The sequence below is a fragment of the Mus musculus genome, chromosome 2, assembly GCF_000001635.26.
Source record: "Mus musculus strain C57BL/6J chromosome 2, GRCm38.p6 C57BL/6J".
NCBI classification, from domain to species: Eukaryota; Metazoa; Chordata; class Mammalia; order Rodentia; family Muridae; genus Mus; species Mus musculus.
In genome coordinates this window covers 48,981,113-48,999,592 of record NC_000068.7, presented here as the reverse complement: position 1 = coordinate 48,999,592, position 18,480 = coordinate 48,981,113, and the positions used below count along the sequence as shown (strand labels likewise).

The 18,480-nt window shown below is 36.3% G+C and overlaps 1 protein-coding gene across 13 annotated transcripts in view; it reads right to left on the bottom strand.

Moving 5' to 3' along the window:
- Window positions 1-18,480, bottom strand: part of Mbd5 (methyl-CpG binding domain protein 5) — a 370,190-nt gene that overhangs the window by 320,096 nt on the left and 31,614 nt on the right. Inside the window, exon 2 of one of the 13 annotated variants that reach the window (XM_030246628.1) lies at window positions 10,438-10,565. The exons of the other annotated variants lie outside the window; for them this stretch is intronic. The gene's annotated coding sequence lies outside the window, so the exon portion shown is untranslated. The remainder of the gene's footprint in view (window positions 1-10,437; window positions 10,566-18,480) is intronic. 13 annotated transcript variants of the gene reach the window in all.

Sequence of the window (18,480 nt, the reverse complement as noted above, 5' to 3'; positions counted from 1 at the left end):
AATGCACTAAATAAAGACAGAATATTAAAAGCAGTAAGGAATAAAGGTCAAGTAACATATAAAGGCAGTCCTATCAGAATTACACCAAACTAACACAATAGCTTTCCATGAATCCAGCCCTTCAAAGGATAATAAATGGAAAACACCAACACAAGGACAGAAATTACACCCTATAAAAAGCAAGAAAGTAATCCTTCAACAAACCTAAAAGAAGACAGCTGCAAGAACAGAACCCCAACTCTAACAACAAAAATAATAGTAAGCAACAACTACTTTTCCTCAATATTTCTTAATATCAATGGACTCAATTCCCAAATAAAAAGACATAGACTAACAGACTTACTACATAAACAGGACCCAACTTTTTGCTGCATACAGGAAACCCACCTCAGGGAAAAAGACAGACACTACCTCAGAGTAAAAGGCTGGAAAACAATTTTCCAAGCAAATGGTCCGGAGAAACAAGCTGGTGTAGCCATTCTAATGTTGAATAAATTCGACTTCCAACCCAAAGTTATCAAAAAAAAAAAAAAGACAAGGAGGGGCACTTCATACTCATCAAAGGTAAAATCTTGCAAGATGAACTCTCAATTCTGAATATCTATACTCAAAACACAAGGGCATCCACATTCATTAAAGAAACTATAGTAAAGCTCAAAGCACACACTGCATCTCACACAATAATAATGGGAGACTTCAACACCACACTCCCATCAATGCTCAGATCCTGGAAACAGAAACGATATATCTGATGATTTTTTTTCTGAAGGAAGGAATGTGAAGCATTTATCTCAGTCTACCTACTCCCTATTAATACTCAACAGGACACATGCATGACCTCAAGACTATGAATCTTTTAAAAAATTTATTCATATTAATGTTTTAACTAAATGTGTATGTGTACCATGCACATGTCTAGTGTTTGTGGAGGTCACAAGAATGCAGCTGATCCCCTTGAAAGTAGAGTTACAGACTAATGTTAGAAAGCATTAAGTGGCTGGGAATAATCCTATAACATCTGTAACAAATACTCTGCAGAGCCAGATTAGAATTCTGAGGCCTCTAAAGGGGTGGGAGAGAGGAGTCTTGATGCACCAGGGTGGGGGAATAGCTGGAGGGAAGAGCTATCCTCTTAGAGGCAAATGGAAAGTATGAGGGAGGAGTTCTTTAAGGGAGGATTAGGAAGGCAGGCACCATTTGGGATACAAACAAATAAATAAATAAACAAATAAATAAATTTTAAAAAAGATTATCCATATATTGACATGGTCAGGGTTTGACTAAGAGACCTTGTCTTATACAATAAACTGAAGGAGCAATTAAAGATCATTACCAAGATCAACCTTGGGCCTCCACATGCACAGATATATGACTCTAAATATGTGCACACACAAACCACACAAAAACACACACATAAAAAAATATAAAAACTTTTCTCTCCAGTGGCTTACTCTATCTTCCTGTCATAAGGGTTATAACACATGTGCTGTCCTTTTCTCCAAAATTGCTTTAGATCAATCCTGATTCATTTTTTAGAGTATTTCTGTCAATCTGAATACTTTCTTTCTCTCTAAGTTGGTATGTCCTTGTATCTTGACTACTTCAAATAAGTCAAGACATCACACTATCTTAGAATAGGACACATTTTGAACCACAATCTTTTACTACTTAAAATTATAAATTTGAAGACAGCATACCGGTCTAAGATATAGAATATAAAATCCTATTTTGTGTGTGTGTGTTCTCATTACCTGTTATATGTTTTTTGTTTTCTTTTGCTTTTGAAGAAGTGCTTACTTTGGTCTAGGTTTTCAATGAATTTGAGTTCATGAGGGCAGAGCAAAGGCATGGTGGCAGGAATAGCTAAGAGCTTATAATTAAATCCATAAGGAGGAGGCAGAGGGAAGGAGAGGGAGAGAGACAGAAAGGTGAACAAGACACTGGCAATGGTTTTGGTATTTTAAAACCTTAAAGCCCTCACAAACCTCCAAAACCCCTGCACCTCCTAATTCTTCCCACACAGTTACAGTAACCAAGGACCAAGTATCAAGTATATGAGCCTTCAAGGATCATTCTCATTCAGGCCACCACAGACACTATCATTCACCTGAATTATAACACCAGATCCTGCTTCTCAGTGACTTATTAGAAACTCTTGAGTGCACTTTGTTGTTTCCACACAAGCTGAGCACACAAGACATCTCTTATGTCAGCACAGAGTCCCATATGTTTTTCAATATCACGTGGTTAGTTAAGGGTTGGACAGACACATCCCTTTTGTCCATTTCTAACTTATCTTAGCTAAGGAGATGAAAGAGCAAAAGGGTTATATAGGCATTTTTTCGCAATCCAGGCAACAGCAATTATACCATTATCTTTCTCTCTTCATTACCCAGACCAACAAATTTTTGATATAGTTAGGTAATTGAAGGTTATGAAAGCACTGTTTTGACTCTTAACCTGTTGTTCTAATGTTTAGACTGTGACTTTACTTCAATACTGCTCAAATGATTCCAAATATTATAACTCAAGAATTCATTCTACTTCAGGTCTTCCTTGTCCAGTCATCTTCAGGGTTTCTTTTCCTGTACAAAACACCATGGCCAAGAAGGAAGTTGGGGAGGAAAGGGTTTATTCAGCTTACACTTCCCACATTGTTGCTCATCACCAAAGGAAGTTAGGACAGGACCTCACACAGGAACTTGGAGGCAGGAACTGATACAGAAGCCATGGAGAGGTGCTACTTACTGGCTTGCTTCTCTTGGTTTTCTTATAGAACCCAAGACTACCAGCCCAGGGTGAGCAAGACCCACAGTGGGCCCTCCCACCCTTCATCAATAATTGAGAAAATGCCTTACAGCTGGATCTCATTGAGGCATTTTTCTCAAGGAAGGCTCCTTTCTCTGTGATAATTCCAGAGTGTTTGTGTCGACTTGACACACAAACACATCACTATTAAGCCTCAACCCTTACTTTCTTATTCATCCTCAAGATCTAAACAACTTTAAAATTCCCACAGTCTTTACAAATTCTTACATATTAAAATTTGAATCTCTTTAAAATATCCAATCTCTTTTGAAATTCAGAGTCTTTTTACAGTTCAAAGTCTCTTAATACAAAGTTCAACTTGAGGCTGCCTCTGTGTTCCAGATTTCACCTCAGTGATGCTGGTCTCTTCTTAATCACCACTAATTTCTTACTTCCGGCTATCCAGTATCAATAGTCCCAGTAATGTAAAGGATTCACTCTAGTAGCTCTGGTATCTTGTTAATCACAGCTGATTCTTCAGCACCAGCTAACCAAAACCACAGAATCTTCACAACAATGGCCCTGATAAGAGTCTTTAATTTTCCTTCTGAAATTTCTCAATCGAGGCCTCCACTGTTTGCACTGTTCTCAACATTATCTTCCAAGCTCCTACACAACATCCCACAGAGCTCTTAATATCACAATGGCTCTTCTAGCCTAAAGCTCCAAAGTCCTTCCACAGTCCTCCCCAAAACATGGTCAGGTTGTCATAGGAATACCCCACTATGCTGGTACCAATTTGTACCTCCCCCATTGCTGTTCATCACCAACGTAGTCAGGATTGCTTCCCCTGGCTTGCTCAGCTTGCTTTCTTACAGAACCCAGGACTACCAGCCCAGAGATGGTCCCACCTACAAGGGGCCCACCTACCCTTGATCACTAATTGAGAAAATGCCTTACAGCTGGATCTCATAGAGGCATTTCTTCACTTGAAGCTCCTTTCTCTGTGATAATTCCAGCTTGTGTCACGTTGACACACAAAACCAGCCAGGACACTGACCCAGAAGCTCTCTGTAACTGACGTCTAATTGCAAATGCAAAGTTAATTTTCTCCAAGTAAGTTTAAAGGGGTTTACAAACTACTCTGGATTAAATGCCCAGCAGTAGATGACTAAAAGAAGACAAACTCACCAGCACTTTTGGAGGTTCCTTGCCTCATAATTTTAGTCAGTGATTTTTAATTGTAAATTTTCAAGATAAATGAATTTAAGTCTTATTTTCTAAAAAGCAGTTATTTATAGTTTCTTTTAATTCCCATTCTAAAACAAAGCATCACTCAACATTTCTACACAAACACTTACCTCATCACTATCCATGAATCAAGTCAAATAACTGCCTCACTGCTTTAAAGCCTAATTCCAGTAGTGTCTAGAAGGTTAATAAAAGACCATATTTTGGTACAATAAGGGATCATAACTCCACAAAAATTGTGTATCACCCTAAATAAAAGGCAAACTACTAAGAGAAATGAAAACCTTATTGGTAGTTTACATTTTATCCAACAGTTAGCTAAAGAGGAATTTGTTGTAGATGCTTCAAATTTAAGGACAAGTATAATAAAGCAAGTTTTGGGCAAATGCTTTCTGAAAAGGCTTAGATAGTGTTTGTTTGGGTTTTTGTTGTTGTTGTTGTTGTTGTTTTTCATATGCAGGTTGTTTACTCTTTTAGAAATCACTAAATTTCCTATGTACATATACATGTTCATATACATAAAAAACAGATGAATAAAAGTTAAATATGTAAAAAAAAGAAAGAAAGAAAGGAAATGCTTAAAGTCCTTTGTCATCAGGGAAATTCCAATCCAAAAAACAAACAAACAAAAACAAAAACCCGAGATTACACCTTACACCAATCAGAATGGCTAAGATCAAAAACTCAGGTGACAACACATGTTGGCAAAAATGTGGAGAAAGAGGAAGACTCTTCCATTGCTGGTGGGATTGCAAACTGGTACAATCACTCTGGAAATCAGTCTGTATGTTCCTCAGAAAATTGGAAATAGATCTACCTGAAGACCTATTGGTCTTGGCTATTCAACTCTTGGGCATATACCCCAAAAAATGCCCTAACATGCCACAGGGGCACATATTCCACTATGCTCATAGTGGCCTTATTTGTGATACCCAGAAGTTAGAAACAACCCAGATGTCTGAGAATGAAAGAAGAGATACAAAAAATGTGGTTCATTTACACAATAGAATATCACTCAGCTATTAAGAACAAAGACATCATGAGTTTTGCAGGTAAATGGATGGAACTAGAAAATATCATTCTGAGTGAGGACTTGCATGCTATATACTCACTAATACGTGGATACTAGCCAAAAAAGTACAGAATACCCAGGATACAATCCATAGATCTAAAGAAGGTTAAAAGGCCAAAGAGCCCAAGGGAGGATGCCTCAATCCCACTTGGGAGGAAGAAAGCAATCACAGGGCAGGTGGGGGGAGAGAAGGATGGAGGGACTTGGGTAGGAGAAGGTAGGGGGAGAGAAAAGGGAGAACACATGATCAGGTATTTGGAAGGAGGGGGGGAACAGGAGTGAAGCCCTGAGGGCCCGCAGAAAGAATGGAAATAGGGAACCTCAGGAGGTAGGAGGTAGGGGAACCCTGTAAGATGAACCGGAGACCTGGGAGGTAAGAGACTCTCAGGACTCAAAAGGAGTGACCTTAGATGAAATGCTCCACAGTGGGGAGAAGGAATTTGTAGAGTCCACCTCTTGGAAAGACAGGGCATCAAGTGTAGGGACGAGGTTGCCATTCCACAGTCAAAAACTCTGACCCAGAGTTTGTTTCTGTCTAAATGAACTGTAGAGACAAAAATAGAAAAAAGACAGAGGGAAAGGAGGTCCAGTGACAGGCCCAAATTGGGATTCAACTCAAGGGGAGTGCCCAAGGCACTATTACTGATGCTATGGTGTGCTTACAGACAGGAACCTAGAAAGGCTGCCCACTGAGAGGCCCAACAAGCAGCTGAAAGAGTCAGATACAGATATTTGCACCCAACCAATGGATAGAAGCTGGTAACCCTTGTGGTTGAATTAGGGAAAAGCTGGAAGAAACTAAGGAGGGAGACCCCATAGGAAGACCAGCAGTCTCAACTAATCTGGATTCCTGAGATCTCTCAGACACTGAGACAATAAACAGGCAGCACACACCAGCTCATATGAGGCCCTGACACATATACAGCAGAGGACTGCCTGGCCTGGCCTCAGAGAGAGAAGCACCTAACCCTCAGGATGCTTGAGAAACCAGGAAGTAGGGAGGCCTGGTGTGGGTGGGGTGCAGTGGGAGGGACATCCTCTTGGAGACAAGGGAAAGGAGGAATAGGATGAGGAACTGTGGGAGGGCAGTAATGACTGGATTGTAAAAAACTAAAAGTAATAATAATAATAAAAGAAAACTCACAGCTAATGTTATGATTAGAAAAATCTACAAACTTTTCAAATTAATACAGAAATAAAGGAAGTTTTCTTTAGTGTTATAATGGTATTGTAGCAATGTTTAAATTGAGTCTGTTACACACCTAGGCATGGAAAGAGCTCCAACAGCTTGATGCATTCATCTGAAAAGAAGGCTATTTCCATTTCTCCTATAAGGCCCATGCTTTATGTAAAGCCATGGGATGGAGAAGAAAAAAACAGACAAACAAGCAAATAAACAAAGATGTACTGTGGTCACAATCCTAGACCAGCATTCTGCTTTTACACACACACACACACACACACACACACACACACACACACACACACACACACCTGTGCGCACGCAAGCCAGATAGAATCTTTTAGTTACAATTAATCTCCGTGAGTCTCATGATTTTCCTTCATCTTTGGTCATACCCTGAGTTATAAACTCATTCCTCTTCTCAAGTAAGTTATTATCTTTTGTTGCTTCATTCTATTCTGGGCTGCTACCTGTTTGAGTCATTACTGTAACCATCTTTTCATAAAGTGCTATTACATCTCTATTAGAGCAGTTATAATTATTAATTACTAGCTCACAACCCCTTATGCTTATAGGTCCTCCCCTGGAGACCTTTATTTTAAGAGAAGTCACATTGTACATTGTAGCTGGTATCTCCTTCTTTAGGAAGTCTTTATTTTCAAAAAGACACTTGTAAAAGGCAATAAGAGTTAGAAGGAAGAGGCAGGCATTATTTCTAAACCATTACTTCCCATTCTTTTGAAGCTTATTTCCAGTATACACACTATTCCTAAAATGAAATACTATCATCCATAACTCTGGTTTCTTTTCCTCTCCTTTTTAAAGCAAGAACATTTAACACAAAATGGACTAGAACTTAACATGTAGGTCTGAATTGCAAGTCTTGCCTCTACCTCCAGGGTCCTAAAGTTATAGGCATTTACTATCAAACTTATCCTATTGTGCTACCTAGGAAGAAATAGAAGACTTTATGCAAGCTAGCCAAGCAATCTACCAAGTGATCCACATACCCAGGCCCATACTATCTGTTATCTTTTAAGCCAAATATACATAGGGTCAAGAATTTTATAAATAGAATCATACTTAATGTGAAATGGTTTACCTGTTATTCTAAAAGTAATAGAGATTTTCATGTTGGCAGCATAGATTTATATAGCATAGCATTTAAGACTACAAGCTCGAGAATGAGATTATACCCTTGTCTATAGCTTACCTCTTCTTCCTGATAAGTCAATGAGCTTGGGAAAAGTATCATCGTTCCTTGTTTTACTTTCTATTTTTCATTATACTTCTGTTTACAGTGTTTTCACTCCCATGCTTGTGTAGGGAACAAGATAACCCTGCAGAGCGAGCTCTCTCCCTCCACCTTATAGAAAAACCCAACCAACAAAACAAAAAGCAAAACCCAGTAACGTTTAATAACAACGAAACAGCTATCAATCTAAATGGTCTCGCCTGGAACAGGAGTAATTGCTATTTTTCTTGAAAATTCAGAACTATAAAACTTTAAATAAGCCCAAATTCACTCACACATTAGAGCCAATTATGGAAAGTAGCAATTCTGTAACCAGGACAAGCCTATACTTACTCAATTTTCATACAACTAATGTACATGCCTTTATGCTAGAAAAATTATTCAACTTACCTCTTAAATAAATATTTGTTTGGCATATACATTATGTCCTTAGGGAAAAATTTTTCTAGGACAAAATAATGCCTAATAAATAGGAATGTTATTTTTATTTATCTTTTATCACACATACAAAAACATGATTACTGAGTTTCATCTACGAAGAATACAGTTCACATACAGTCCAGCATTTAATCCTGTGCATTAAAAGTCCCTGATGCTGAGGAAATAGAATCTGGTTTTTGCATTAAAAATTGTACTCCAAATAATGACATTGCTAAAATGCCATAGAAATGGGAAATTTGGTAGAAATGACTGATTTTCAGTAGTTTCCAGGTCACTGATCACATAATACCTTTACAGAAAGGATTTTTGTTAATTTAATTCTCTATACATGAGACCTATAGCAAATTAGAGCAGATACTTATTATACTGATGATATGAACATTATAGGATGTTATGATATGATCTGCTCATAAAATATTATCTTCACTGTTCAAGAACAGTTACATGAGGGGCTGGAGAGATGGCTCAGAGGTTAGGAGCACTGACTGCTCTTTCAGAGGTCCTGAGTTTAATTCCCAGCAACCACGTGGTGGCTCACATCCATCTGTAATGGGATCTGATGCCTTCTTCTGGTATGTTTGAAGACTCAAATAAATAAGTAAATAAATAAAAATAGAAAGAAAAAAAAAAGAACAGTTATATGACAGAGCATAGACATGGGTTTCTCCAGTAAGTGAAAATGATGCTTTTAAAAAAAGAAAGAAAAGGAAGGGAAAGGAAGGAAAAGGGAAAGGGAAAGGGAAAGGGAAAGGGAAAGGGAAAGGGAAAGGGAAAAAAGGAAAAAAAAAGGGAAAAAGGGAAAAAAGGGAAAAAAGGGAAAAAAGGGAAAAAAGGGAAAAAAGGAAAAAAAAGGGAAAAAAGGGAAAAAAGGGAAAAAAAGGGAAAAAAGGGAAAAAAAGGAAAAAAGGGAAAAAAGGGAAAAAAGGGAAAAAGGGAAAAAGGGAAAGGGAAAGGGAAAGGGAAAGGGAAAAAGGGAAAAAGGGAAAGGGAAAAAGGGAAAGGGAAGAAAGGAAAGAAAGGAAAAGAAAATGCTTCCGCATTTATGTAGCTGCACTTGCTTCTGCTTCCGTTTGTTCTGCTTCTCTTTTCTCTTTGTGAAAGTCCAGGGACCCTTTTACTCTGTTAGCATGAGGTGTGCCAATATTACTATGGTCCATTGACAGGTGATGATAATTTGAAAATTCAAGGACGTTCTTAAGTTTTCATCATACAAGCAGTTAATTTATCTTAAAATGGACCACAATTTTAACAATTATTAAATTTGTAATGCTATACTTCCCAATTTTTCAACTAAAAAGAGAGTTATAAAGAATGAAATATAAAATCTGTTCACTTAAAAGTGCTTTAAAATAATGCATTTCAAAGACAGTATAGTCTGAAGGAATGCAGTTAGTGAAAAAGGTAATATTGAATGATCAAAGAGGAAAAAAAAATCCTTTTTTAACAGTCTGGAACTCTCAACAAGAAAACTCACAGCAAACAGTGAACCAGAAGCAACTGCATCCAAATCTCAAACTCAGGGTCTACTAGTAAATTACCATGAAGCAGCAGATAACTCTTAAAGAGTAAGATAAGCAAAATTCATGTTTCATTGTTTCTCAGAAGGGATTAGGGAGAATTTCCCTGGATAATCACAGTATGTGTCTCAAGAAATAAAGAGTTTCTGCCAATCATTTCCATATTTACATGCACATATACATAAATTCATGTGTTTGAACATATACTCATACAGAGAAAGAATTGCTATATATAAATATCAATGTATCTTTATAAGTAACACAGCTGGAATATGTCAGAAAGGAGAATATAAGTTTTACTTGTTGCTAATAATTTTAAATTTCAATAAAATTATCACTATTTTAGCATGCTTTTTAAGTATCAACTTAAGGTAGATAACTAATAGTAGTATTATAACTTTTATATTTCAATTAGAATTATTTATTGACAAACTAGTATTAAGGTCCCATCGAATGTTTATTTTTACATTTTCCTTTTCATACCTATCAGGTTGCTTGACTCGTCTCTGTACTTTTAAGGTATAAAGTGTGCTTAGTATCATTAAAGGGAAAAATGTATACGAAAGGCATAGAGAAAAGATTTCCTAGGAAGTCAGGTGACATGTATGCCTCATACCTATAATCTTAGCACCTGGAAGTAGAAGCAGGAGTATCAGGGACTCAAAGGCTGTTTTCTGCTACATGATTAGTTTTGGGCTAGCCTGGGATATATGATACCCTGTCTCAAAAATCAAATGCCTTTAGCTGATACCTAAGCAGGCAGAGATGTTTTCCACCAACTCTGAGAGCTTGAGTTTTATCCCTGGGATCCATACAGTTGACCCCTGACCTACAGATGCATGCTGTGGCACATGCACAAACAAAATAATTTTTAAAAATGCAATTAAGCAAAAACTTTATAACAAAACAAAATGATTTTCAACATATTATTTTGTACAAAATAGTGATATGTGTACTAGGAGTTACAGACCTTTGGCTTTGTATATGTAGTATTCTACCAATCTCTACCTTGAGAAACCATGGGAAAGCCATGGAAAAAACAGCGTCTAGCCTGAGGATCTCTTCATGATTTAAGTTTTACTAATTGTACTGCCATTTCTGAAAAAAAAAAAAAAAAAAGCATTTAGGACGAGTTTTCTGATTTACTAAGCAGTATGCATACTATCCACCACTTTGGTATTTCTTATGTGTGTATGTGTATATATTATTTATAGTTTATTTTTAATATGCATCAATAAGTTAATCTTACCCTTCAAAGCATATTTCTATACTAAAGTTCCTATTATCCAACTGTGAGGAATAACTGCTAAATACATAATTATAAGGTAAAATCTATATAAGTAGTAAATCTTGAATCAAACACTGGATAAATGGTCATTTACTGCAAGCTATGAAGCAACATTCCTGTTATTAACAAGAAACAAACAAACAAACAAACAAACCAAAACCCCACAATGCTAATTTGATGGAGGCAACTCCTCAACTCCAGGTCCCTATTCTAAGATGACTCTAGCTTGTGGCAGGTTGATGAAAACTAATCAGTACCAAATTCTCTTAGTAAAGTTAGATAAATTAACCTTCATCATAACTAAAAATCAACATAGTAAAAATTAAATATGCAGGATGTTAACTAGTTACTATTACCATTAGCTTCTTGCTCAGGATGAGAGATGTCTATAACATTAATGAAAAAGAAATCAACTAAAGATCAGACTGGGTTTTTTGATGATATCAGTTCTTTCTAATAGAATCTGCCATTTGCTACATACATGGCACTTCCTTTTAAACAATCTTATATAGAAAGAGCCCTTAAACCCAATGATATCAGAGCTATGACCACAGACAATGACTGTGAAATAATGTACCATGGGTATTCAGTTTGTTCCTTATTTTCCCTCAATAAACTCTAGGGAACTAAAGGTCAGCACTCCTGCAACGCTGGAGAGGTCTGATCTTTGTAGGCGCGACTAGAGTCACATATTTACAGGACAACTGTCATTCACCCTGAGTACCAATTTCCCCGGAATGTCAGAAGACAAGAACCAGGGCAGTGGCTATCCTTCAGCTGTCTGTGGCCATGGAGGGGCCAGACAATCATCTGATTTGGATGATTTCATAGTTCTTGGCTGAGGTGTAAGACATGCAGGCTTTGCATCCAGTAGATTAGGGAACTTTACTAAGTTGAGGCTTTATTTCCATCAAGAACCAATGTCTTTTGTAACAATTCCATAGGTATATTTTCTAGAATCTTTCCAACAGACGTCAATTTCTAAGAGTCACCATCCATAAAAAAATCCAAACGAATTCCTTCTAGGTGTTTGTAGACACACAATCTATCAAATGAAGGCCACCAGTGAAGGTTAATATTACAATCAGCAATTTGCTTAGTAACATAGCCATCATACTACCATCAGTTGAGAGAATGGATAAGTTAAATGTTCACACAAGAGGAAAACATTAAACCTGCTCTAAATACTACAACATACACTTTTTTTTTTTTTTTTTTTTTTTTTTTTTGGTTTTTCGAGACAGGGTTTCTCTGTGTAGCCCTGGCTGTCCTGGAACTCACTTTGTAGACCAGGCTGTCCTCGAATTCAGAAATCCACCTGCCTCTGCCTCCCGAGTGCTGGGATTAAAGGTGTGCGCCACCACGTCCAGCTAATACATACACTCTTAAGACAACTGGTGAAATATCAAAATACGAAGATTTGGTTACATGATACTTGCAGAATTAATATTAGTGGGATGGAGATAGCAGGAAATTAGAGACACAGGGTACTGAATAATAAGGAAAATAATGAAATTTTTTGCGATACTCAACAGCATTCTTGCTCTCCCCTGCCATTCTTTCTTGAGATATAATCTCACCATGAAGTTAAGACCTTCCCAAAACATGCTATGGATTCCCAAGCTGGCTTCCTAATCTACGATACTCTTACAGTAGTTTGCCAAGTGCGGGTATTAGAAGATTGCCATCAATCCTTACATAGAATTCAATTAAATTATAAGCACCTTTATAAAAATTTAAATTCGATTTTCATTTTATAGATGAGCAGATAAAAATATTAGAGTATATACATATTCTAAATAATCATATACTGCACTTAAGAGTTATCAGAGTGTAAGAAAATTGATATCCCAGGCTAAATAAGGTGTGTTTTGAAATTAACATATGTATCTTGCTCTATGTGGTAGTTTGAATGAGAAAGGCTCCAATAGGCTCATGTATTTAAACGTTTGGTTTCCAGTTGGTAACACTGATCAGAAAGTCATAGGAAGTGTGGATTTGCTAAAGGAGGTGTGTCACTGATGGTGGCTTCTGAGGTTCCAAACACCATTTCCAAGCACAGTCTCTCTCACTGACTTGTAACTTGTAGGTCATAAGCAGGCTCTTAGCTACTGCTGCAGGGTCATACCTGCCTGCTACCATCCTTCCCACCATGATAATCATGGTTTTACCTTATGAAACGGTTTCTTTTATAAGTTGTCTTGGTCAAGAAGTTTCTTCACGGTTCTATGCCCCAGTATAGGGGAATGCCAGGGCCAGGAAGCAGAGGTGGGTGGGTTGGGGAGCAGGGGGAGGGGGGAGAGTGGAGAAGATAGGGAATTTTCAGAGGGAAAACTAGGAAAGGGGATAACATTTGAAATGTAAATAAAGACAATATCTAAAAAAACAAACAAAAAAACCAAAACAACAACAACAATAAAAAAACCCTTGGTTCCAATCATGGGAAACTAATCATGGGAAACAGTGAATGATATTACTATGGCTATCATTAGCATTAGCATGAGAATTTAACATTTATTACAATAAGGATTCCATAAAATGATTTGAAGTTTAAGATTGTAACATTTCCTACTCAGTAGTAAGGCAAGAAACAGTATTTTCCGGAATTAATGAAATTCCCTCACATTTGGAGCCAAAGGAATACCTCTACAGTCACCATGAAGTTGTTTTATGATATCTTGATGGTACCAAGATTCTGCTCAAAGTTTTTCCTCTGGACTTATGCTACAGTGCAAGTACTTCATTGTGCATTTGTTACTTGGGTTGCATTTCTCACTAAAATCGATAGCAACAGATTTTCCCCAAATTATTCCGAAAATGCTTTGTATTACTTCTTATGTCTCTTACAATCGTAGTCAGTTTAAATTCACCTGAGGTATATTCTCTGCAATCCTACTTTCCAGGACTTTTATCATGATGACACATTTTTAAATGAGAAGGACCAAGGGTTAGTGGCTTCCTGAAAATAATCTACGAACAGTAGACCTTTGAATTAGTTAAAGTAGTACTAATAATAGAAAACAGAACACATTTGTCTGAGCCAAGGAGATCAGGATGTGTATGATATCTACAACGTTGAGAGCATAGGAAATCAAAATCAAAATTCAGAAGAATAAGAAGTGTGGCTGGTGAGAGGAAACAGAAAACAAAAATCTCTAAATACAGACCCGTGACTGTTGGAGGGATCCGACATAGGCACGAGGAACAGAGAGGAACCATCATGAGCCTCCTCTCAGTCCTTTACCTGTCCTGTGTAATTCATTCTCACAAAGCCATTTTCTGAACTCAGAATATTTGCTTCTAATATTCTTCGCAGAAGTCTTTGATTCTGGTACAGAACATTCTCTGTGACTATTCGATCCAGAATCTCCATCTAATTCTGCCTCATGCAGAATTGGAAAAGGGTGGTTTTATTGATCACTATCTCCATTATCACATCCGGAAAAATAGTTATAACCCAAAATGTTTGTTGATTAAAGATTGAATATATAGTAATAAAAAAGTTTCTTCACAGCAATAGAAAAGTAACTAAGATGTTCTATGTCTAATGAGAACTAATAAGAAAAATAAAATGCAATAAAAATGCCTTAGCTATTATTCTAACAGTTACTCAAAGGCTCTTAACTAAAATATAAAATAAGGTTTTAAATAGATATATTTTAAAGACATATTTCAAAGTCTAAGATAATGTGTCATTTCAGGTATCTGACCACATCACTACTTCTTGCTCAAAAACATTAAGGAGATACTTGCTTATATAACAGATAAAATTTATTAACTGCCTCTCAATTAAATAGTATGTCCATTTTTTCCCCTCAGCTTTGTATTTCAGGCAATGAAAATAAAAAGACAAACCTGCAAAGCGTTACTTCTATAATACATAAAATATCCAAATTTAGTTATATGCTGTGATGATCCCACCCCTACTTTTCTCGGTCAACTATGGTTTACCCTGTAAGCAGTCATTAACTTTAAAACATTTGAAGAAAGATATATTTTCTTACTATGATAGCAAACCTTTATTTTCTACACTGTGTATCTATCATTTTGAGTCTGTCTTCCCTTTCTTTCCTTCTTTCTTTGTTTATTTCTTTCTCTCGTTGTTATGGAATGATGGTTTCAAATACTCATGGCACTGCTTCTTAACTATTATTCTTAAAGGAAATGATAGATTATAGAATGAAAGCTCACAAGGGAAAAGAAACAAAGATGCATTGCACAAACTCAATAGGTTTATCTTCTTAAACATTAGCCAAATTTATAATTCATCCAAAACTAATGATCCAGCACCCATTGGATCCACCTTCTTCCTATCTTAACAATGTTGGTAAATACCAGGCTACTGAACACAGGACAGCCTCATTTAGCTCAAAGGAAGTCTACTAAGCCCTTCTTTGTGCATGCTACAAAGGACAACAAATGTGTTTACTCACCCTTTACATAGAACTGCAAACAGGGGCTGACTTTGAAAAGACTAAGGCAAAACATAGATATTAAACTTTTAATCTTCATTACAAAAAATAGTGATAACGAAGCTTGTAACCTCTAAATACTAGCTATTCAAGTGCCATCTCTACCAGACTCCTAAGAGGTAAGACTCTCACCTGACTATTAAGTTGTTAGACCTGGGAAAGACAAAATAAATAGAAACTATGATTAAGGATATCAGGAATTAATGTAATACGATTTCAGCTCTCAAGTAGCTATTACAAATGAACTTAATATAAAGCAGTTTGATATGCATAAGAAATGCCTGCCAATATTGTAAGCTGATTTTCAAACATCAGTTACTAAAGAAACAAAGAAAGACAAGAGAATGAAAGAAAGCCAAGTAAGGGACACAGAGAGAAAGGGCAAACACTTCAATCTTAAGCTTTCACCTAGCTTTAGTACGTCATCGCAGAACATCGTTTACATAACTAAATGACTTACCCTTTCTTTGATTAGACAAGTCTTAAAACTCAGGGTTAGAAATATGGCTCAGAGCCGGGCGGTGGTGGCACACGCCTGTAATCCCAGCACTTGGGAGGCAGAGGCATGCGGATTTCTGAGTTCGAGGCCTGGTTTAATTCCTTTTGACCATTTCAGGATACCATGGACTGCTTACAAATTAATATATATTTCTTTAGTGTTTCATAGTTGAAAGTAGGGATGTATTTAAGTATGGATAACAAAATTGGATTTTAATTTTGCCTGTATATTTACACAGGTTCTTAACATTATTTAAATTTCTAATAGCTAAACACATTAATAAAAACTTGCCTTGGTGCATACAAACTGAATAGTAAAGGTGAGAGCAACAGGGAAGAAAACTTGTTTATTGGGCATCTCACTTTTTAAATTTATGTATTTACTGTGAAGCAAAATCAACCTCCACATGTATAGAATATTTTCATATTTTAAAAAGCTACTGACAACTGTATTATTTAAAAATGATGCTAGAATAGTGCAGATAAATGTGTACAAAGAATTTTTATAAACAAATGTGAACACAGTAAATGAATTCTAAGAAATTATTGTCAAGGTTCACTATCCAAGAACCCTTCTTTTTGATGCTATCTTAAACATCCACAATATGAAAAGACACCGGACACTGGGAATTGTCAATAACTGTATAAAATATGTGTGCATATTTATCGAGATAGCCAGCCATTATCCATCCTACCTTCTGTTCATCATCCATCCATCCATCCATCCATCCACCCATTGCACTTTATGGAGCTCTTTTACTGTGTAACAGGGACTCACGTTCCAGGCTGATGTACTCAAAACAGTTTCTTCCTAAGCTTCTACACTGTCATTAACTTCTAGAAACCTTCACCTTCACAAGTCCCTTGTGTGGGAAGTGTTTACACTGATAACTCAAGCATACTCTCTGCATGGACAGTCTTTGACCAAGTTTTAAAGTCAGACACAAAAACTGAAATCCATATGAAGATAACGTGAAGCATCATGTCTCTCCTATCCAGTACTTAGGTTTCAGGTAAGGAGATAAAACAAGACTTTAGTATGACAGTGTGTTCAATTATGTTTAATGAAGTAATACAACTAGTGTGAGTCGCACTTGATAACAGTAAGAAATAAGCATGAAAGAGTCACCCTAAAACCTCTTAAAATGAAATTTCGATTTAAATTAACAAGGAATTTGGAAATACCAGTATTTGAACACACTGAGTTACCCATGATCTAAGTGTGTTCGATTCCCTCTTATCTTTTTTTTCCTTTCATTCTTTTTGCATTTCCTTCTTTTACCACCTATGTTTCCACAGTTGGGAAGGGCTGCCAGTTTGCTAATTCAGTCTCTTGAAAGCATGTACTACCATTTCAGTCCTAAACAAAACTGTAACAGAAACACAAGCAATACTGAGGAGAAGTTGGTTTGAATTGTGTCCCCTTCTGGCAGGCACAAAAACTAAGAAGGAATAAAACATATAAGTTTTGGAAAATGACAGAAACAAAATAACAAATTGTTAAAGAGCACGTGTTAATCTTTCTAACTACATATATAAAAGACATTTCCATTCCTATATATAACAAGTTAAAATATTGTTTAAAGTACTAAGACTAATGAAAGTACAGAGAAAAGTTCAAAACTCTGAGACACTAAGAGGTGAGATAGTTCGTTACCTAGCAAGTAAAGACCAAGAGCAACTTCCCTCAATATAAATCTCAGCAAGAGAATTGTGAGACATCTTTAGAAAGCTATATGCCAAGCCTTTCCTTATACTATCAGCTATTCAGAGTCTCAGCCACTGTAGCTTAGGCAAGGCAAAGAGACAAGTGGAAGAGGGCAGTGAGCCCAGAGCTGAACCCCACTTTTGTATAAACACATTCAGAAATAACTGGGCATGTGAAATCAAAACTGCAAGAGAACCTGCTCAATAAACAATGCTGAGGTAACCAAATCATCCTGATAAAGTCTCACATAAAATTAAAATCAAAGATGTAGAGATAAAGGAAAATATTTAAAGAAACAAACAACACATACACACACACACACACACACACACACACACACACACACACTTTTGTACAAAATAGGAAAAGTTCCTAAACATGAAAAAAAAGCCATCAAAGTTTCTAGTAAATTAAAATTTAATATTTTCATTTATCAAAGTAATACTCACTGCAAGCAAACAAAATACAAGTTCACAAAAAATGATTACAAGATCAGTATCTCGTATAAGTATCCTATAAATTCAAATTATAATTCAAATGTGCTGTACATATATCTGAGTGCATTTAATCCTCAATCCAGGAATGCAAGCAGAAATTATAGCATTCAATTTTATATCTAGCAAATAGCAATAATTTAATACAGAGCAGAACAGAGGAGCAAAGGCAGCACTCAATTCTTAATAGTGGGTCAGAGCCTTGATTTAGCAATTGTGGAAAACAAAGCAATTTTATTTCACAAAGGTGAACATATGTATGAGTCTGTGATCCTCCAATTCTATACCACTTTATCTAGTCATTCACAAAGGATTCAGTGCAAATTAACTAGTTAAACATTATTTGTCAAATCTTTTACTAATCAATATGTATGTGCAACCAAAGTTAATTATTAGACTCTAATATCACTAAATTATAACATGGCTTATTAACAAAACAATCACATACTTGAATGTGGCCACAATATCAAGCAGTCATTTAAGTTTTTACTCAGAGCCAATTCATATTTTATTTTGTGGTAGACCAGTGGCAGGTTTTAAATCAACACTGGTC